Genomic DNA, 6,411 nt, shown 5'->3' with positions numbered 1-6,411 from the left:
TATCTTCTGTGTCTGTGTTAATTGGTTTCCCTTTTCTTTGTTGAAGAGGGTCTGTGCAATCCTTCTGCCTAGTCCGCCATCTTGCCCCGCCTCTGTCTTTCCACTTTTTAAAGATCATTTCTTAAGGCAGAAAACTTGCTATCCCCTGTGCATATATGTCATTCTCTCCCTCAAAGCCTCTGAGTTGGCATTCACTTTGACTCCACACACCCAGCACCTCATACTGCTGTATGCTCTTCAACATTTCTTCTCGATGATGCAGTGTCATGCACCAGGACAGAAAGAAGTATCTGGATTCAAATTCTGCTTCCATGATCTACTAGTGTGCAATCTAGAATAAGTCACTTAACTATTTTATGCCTCAGTTTCCTCATTTATAAAATGAGAACACTATGGTTTTTTGTTTTGTTTTGTTTTGTTGCCAAAGATTAAATTAGATAATATGTGTAAAAAAAAACACTTTTGTGTCTGGCATCTGGTACGTGTTCACTAAACTATGAGTATCATGAATACATATTTGTGGTTTTCAATTTCTAATGGATATAAGAGTCACCTGGAGTTTGTTGAAATGTGGATTATCAGGGCTAATTACAGAGATTTAACTTTATTAGGTACAAGAAGAGGCCCAGAGTCTTCTCTTAGGTGGTTTGCAGATTACACTCTGAAAACCTTCACATACTAGGGTTGCTTCCTGCACAAATATTTCTCTGATAGCCCCAAATGGCCACAAGTAGCCAGGTCAGCTCTCAGAAGTCCTATGAAGTGGGCTTTCTCTTGACCCTAAAGCATTCCTATTCAGGAAGTCAAGGGATTTCAATTTTAAGAAAATAACTGGAGTAAGAGCCCAGAATATTTTGAGATTCTTCTCCAAGGCCATCAATGACAGCCAGAGAAAGGGTGCCAATTTCTTCTTCTTATCTTTATTTACTTGGTAAAGTTATTTTGTTCTGTTGCTACTAGTTGCCAAGAGCTCAGCTTAATTCCAATCTGTTCATCTTGTTGACATTTCAGGTCTTGGTGGAGAGGACATTCACTGCTTTCCCAGTTGTCAGTGTGCTGAGAGTAGAGCACTCACTCCCAGCTTTGGACACACATTGTAACGGTAGCATCAAACACCATTAAACAGATCCTGCCATTGAGGCTTCACAGGAAGCAGCAAAGCATGTGTGTTTCATTTCATCATTGAGGTTTGGTTTTTCACACTTTCTGCCAAGAATTAGAGAGCTGCCAGGAGAGCTCTATACTTTAAATTGCTCACGCTTCAAAGCTCTCACCAAAAGGTAGCAAGAGATCTGGCAAAAAGAACCCAAAAACAACCACTCATAATGATGATTCAGAATAACAGGTGTCAATGATGAAGCAGAAACCCAGGGGAAAGTGGCATTGGCTGGAACAAGAGAACCTCATAAACAACTCCTCCCAGTACAGAAAAGTCCCTAAATTGTGGTCTCTCATATTCTTCAGCAAATTGGAAAAATGTAGGGACAGGATCAGCATGCAAGGTTTCTTTGTTGTTCAATTACAGAGGAAATTGGATCGGACAGATAAAATTCTGCCAGGCAGCTGAGTTTGGGGCCATTTCTACCACAGCAAAGAGCAGAAAGCAGCAGGAATCCAAATCACTCACAGCCCTCAGAAGTCCTGGTCTGAAAGCATAAGAGGAGCCAGAGACTTAGGCTTCAAATGTAGAACTTCATAGGCAACGTTAACACCACCATGATAGCTGAGGTTGGGGAAGCAGCCCAGGCCTCAGAGACAGGTAGGGTGAGATAATCTTGGAAGTTCATGAGCTGTATTCAATATATAACCTAACTTTCTGCACAAAAATTCCAAATTTATTAAATATATAAATGTTAAAACAAAAATATCCAAGTAAAAGTAGAGAAAATTTATACACAGACAGTCCCCAGATACTGAATTTATGAGTTTTGTTCCTCAGTCTGAGTCTGTCTTGAAGTCAAATTTGTACGTAAGTCTGAATAGTTAGATGCAGTTCACAGCTAATATAAGTTAGTCAAATGTTCGTCTTAATACATGGTCTTTAGTATGTATAAAAACAATAATGAAACCCTTCCAGATACTCTAAAGCATATTTAACATAGTAATATTGAAGTAAAAATAATAATGTTTTGACATGCATTGCAAATTAAAAAAATAAATAAATAAAACACTGCCATTGAGTCAATTCTGGCTCATAGTGACCCCCACTGGGTTTCCAAGGCAGTAAACCTTTATGAAAATAGATTGTCCAGTCTTGCTTCCATGGAGTGGCTGATGGGTTTGAACCACCAACCTTCTGGTTAGCACTCAGATGCGTTAGGTACTGTGCTACCAGAGCTCCTTTGCAAAATAGCATTGCAAAATAGTGCCCATTTTTTATTACAAACCATTTTATGTACCTCAGATTTTTAATTTAATAGGCTATATGGAGACTGGTTCATAACTTGGTTCATAAGTACAGGTTGTATGTAAGTTCGGACATTCATAACCTAGGGACTGCCTGAATATCTGTATGGAAGAAAAGACTTACCTAAGTAAGACCCAAATTAAGAACCAGTAGAAAAAAAATTTTAAAATAAATAAACATTTACAGATTCATGAGTAAGGATACAACAAATAAAGTAAAATAACAAGTGGACAGCATACGAAATAATATTTGCCCTACAAAACAGATAAAGGATAAATATCCATGAACTCTAGAGCATCTCTACAAATCAATAAGAAAAACTGTTTAAGTGGAAAAGTGCTATGAAAACAAGATGGCTAGCTCAAAATGGAAGTCTGTGGGTGGAGCAAACAGTTATAATGCTGCGGTCCTCACCAAAAGTTGGTTTTTTGAGTCCAGAGGTAGACTCAAAAGAAAGGCCTGGTGATCTATTTCCGAAATATTAGACTTTGAAAACCCTGTTGTTGTTGTTGTTGTTGTTATGTGCCATCGAGTCGGACTCGACTCATAGCGACCCCTTCTTGGGTTTCCGAGGCAGTATCACTACGGAAGTAGATTGCCCCATCTTCCTTCCCATTGAAAACCCTACAAAGCACAATTTATTCTAATACACATGGAGTCATCATGACTCAGAGTTGACTTGATGGCAACTGGTTACTGGTAGCTCAAGTTAACAGTAGTCTAACCATCCTCTTTAAATAGATGCAGCTGATAATTCTTTATAATGGCCAAACCTCCAAAGGAAACTCAGATGCAGAAATTACAAAATAACAAAGAGAAATCCTATAAATACTAGTCGGTTTGATTACTTCACAGCATGAGGACAAAATTTCCAAACTTTCATTGAGTGAAATGAAAAATTATGCTTTACATTTTCATTTCTATAGTCCTTACATGAGCTAAAAATCCCAGAAGGCCCCAGTACATACCAGTAAGACTAGGCTCCTTTGAGTATTTCTGTAGCAAATTCCGGCCAGAGTAAATTCTGGCTCATATACAGCAGTGGCCATTTTGCCTGGACACCCTGAGCTGAGCTTGCAAAACACTATATACTGTTTGATTTAAATTGCTTCCATTGCAAGAAAAATGCTTCCTTCTTTCCACAGCAATAGTAAGGCAACAGTAAGCTACAACAAAAACATCTTTTATTTGATTGGCATTTTGTCAAAGAATTTTCTTGTCTATTATGTAAATGATCATCATAAGAACATTATAAGGAAAGTAGGGTTTTTTTTTGTTTTTTGTTTTTTTTTTAGTATCTCTGGTAGTTATGTTTGTGTGTCAACTTGGCTGGGCCTGGTTGAGTGGCTGGGCAGCTGGTGTTAGTTATTCCCCATGATGAGACTGGCAATCAGCTCCATGGTGGGATCTACCACAAGTAGCTGAGTAGCTGCCTTTGGGAATGTGGTCTGCTTCCTGTATATTAAGGAGAAGCTTTGAGAATGGTCTCTAGCCTATGGCACTCTTGGACCCTGCGTGTAGCCATGTAGTTGCTCAGAAGTCTGCTATGCTCTGCCGACCTTGGGACTTACAATGGACTTAAGTTAATGGCTTGCCGTGTGGTTTGGTAACATCGGGACTGTGCCTTTTTACTTGTCAACCTTGGGGCTTCCAGCCTCAGCAGCCAGCAGCTGTCTGAGTGAAGAAACTCCTTGAGCTCCAGCGGGCTGGGAGCAGGAGGCAGAGCTGGACCCCAAGGTTGAGGGGCTTTCACCCAGTCCCTAGAGCCTGGCACTTTGAACTTGTACTTAAAGCCTCCAAATTGTAAGAATAAACTGTTTGTTAAGGCCATCCCATTTGTGGTATATTTCTTGTCAGGGTGGCACTAGGTAACCAGAACAATATCCATTTGACAGAGGAAGTTACTGAAACAGTTCATATAAGGAACAAGTCTAATCTCAAACAGCCAAGTATTGGAAAAGCCAGAACTAAACTCTAGCAGCCAAATGACTTCCCACTTTATGTGTTTTACACCAGATTTCGCACCTTCCATGAAGAATTTCTAAATGGCTGGGGTTTCTAAACACAAAGGGCAACGAGCTGTTTTCAAACATTTATCTTTAGAGCTTCATAATGAAGTTTGATTGGCAGCCTTCAGGAAAGCAAAGTTGCTTTTTCCAACTTTTCCTTAAATAATGGAATATTTAATGTCTTACTGCCCAAATGCTTTTGTTGTTGTTGTTGTTGTTGTTAGGCGCCATTGTGTCGTTTCCAACTCATAGTGATCCTATGTGCAATAGAACAAAACACTGCCCAGTACTGTGCCATCCTGACAACCATTGTCATGCTTGAGCCCATCATAACAACCACTGTGTCAGTCCATATCATGGGGAGTCTTCCCCTTTTTCACTAACCCTGTACTTTACCCAGCATGATATCCCTCTCTAGGGACTAGTCCCTTCTGACAACATGACCAATGTATGTGAAAAGCAGTCTGTCCATTCTCACTTCTGAGGAGTATTTGGGCTGTACTTCCCACAAGACAGATTTGTTCATTCTTCTAGCAGTTCAGGGTACATTCAATTTCTTCACCCAAATCACAATTCAAATACATCAATTCTTCTCCTGTCTTGTTTATTCATTGTCCAGATCTCACATGCATATAAGGCTATTGAAAATACCATGATGTGGATCAGGAGCATCTCAGTCTTCAAAGTGACATCTTTGCTCTTTAAAAATTTAAAGAGGTCTTTTGCAGCAGATTTGTACAATACAATATGTCATTTGATTTCCTGACTGCTGCTACCATGAGAGCTGATTGTGGATCCAAATAAAATTAAATCCCTGACAACTTCAATCATTTCTTCATTTACCATGATATTGCTTATTGGTCCAGTTGTGAGGATTTTGTTTTCTTTATGTGGAAGTGCAATCCATACTGAAGACTGTCATCTCTAATATCCATCAGTAAATGTTTTAAGTCTTCACTTTCAGCAAGCAAGGTTGTGTCATCTGCCTATCACAGGTTGATAATGAGTCTTCCTATAACACTTATGACACATTGTTCTTCATAAATCCAGCTTCTTGCATTATGTGCTCAGCATACAGATTGAACAAGTATGGTGAAATGATACAATCCTAACACACACAACTTTCCTGCTTTTAAACCATGCAGTATCCCCTTGTTCTGTCAAATAACTGCATCTTGGTCTACGTACAGGTTCCTCATGAGCATAATTAAGGGTTCTGCAATTCCCATTCTTTGCAATGTTATCCATAATTTGCTATGATCCACACAGTCAAATGCTTTTGCATAGTCAATAAAACGCAGGTAAACATCTTTCTGGTATTCTTTGCTTTCAGCCAAGATTCATCTAACATCAGCAATGATATCCCTCATTCCATGTCCTCTTCTGAATCCAGCTTTAATTTCTAGCAGTTGCTTGTCAATGTATTGCTGCAACCATGTTTGAAGTCTTTTCAGCAAAATTTTACTTTCATGTGATGTTAATGATATTGTTTGACAATTTCCACATTTTGTTGGATCACCCTTCTTTGGAATGGGCACAAGTATAGATCTCTTCCAGTTAGTTGGCCAGGTAGCTGTCTTCCAAATTTCTTGGCATAGATGAGTGAGCATCTCCAGTGCTACATCCATTTGTTGAAATATCTCAGTGGGTATTCCATTAGCTCCTGGAGCCTTGCAGTTGGCCAGTTCCTTCAATGAGGCTTGGAATCTTTCAATACCATAGGTTCTTAATCATATAGTATCTCTTGAAATGGTTGAATGCAGACCAATGCATTTTGGTACAGTGATTCTGTGTATTCCTTGCATCTTCTTTTGATGCTTCCTGTATCATTCAATGTTTTGCCAATAGAATTCTTCAGTATTGCAACTTGATGCTTGAAATTTTTCTTCAATTCTTTCAACTTGAGAAATGCTGAGCATGTTTTTCCCCTTTGGTTTTCTGATTCACATATTTCATTTTAATACTTTACTTTGCCTTCTCACACTGTTGTCGTTG

Source organism: Orycteropus afer, unplaced genomic scaffold, assembly GCF_000298275.1.
Source record: "Orycteropus afer afer isolate SDZICR_OR568_19922 unplaced genomic scaffold, OryAfe1.0 scaffold00068, whole genome shotgun sequence".
In the NCBI taxonomy this organism is placed as follows: domain Eukaryota; kingdom Metazoa; phylum Chordata; class Mammalia; order Tubulidentata; family Orycteropodidae; genus Orycteropus; species Orycteropus afer.
Note: the sequence above shows the minus strand (reverse complement) of the source record.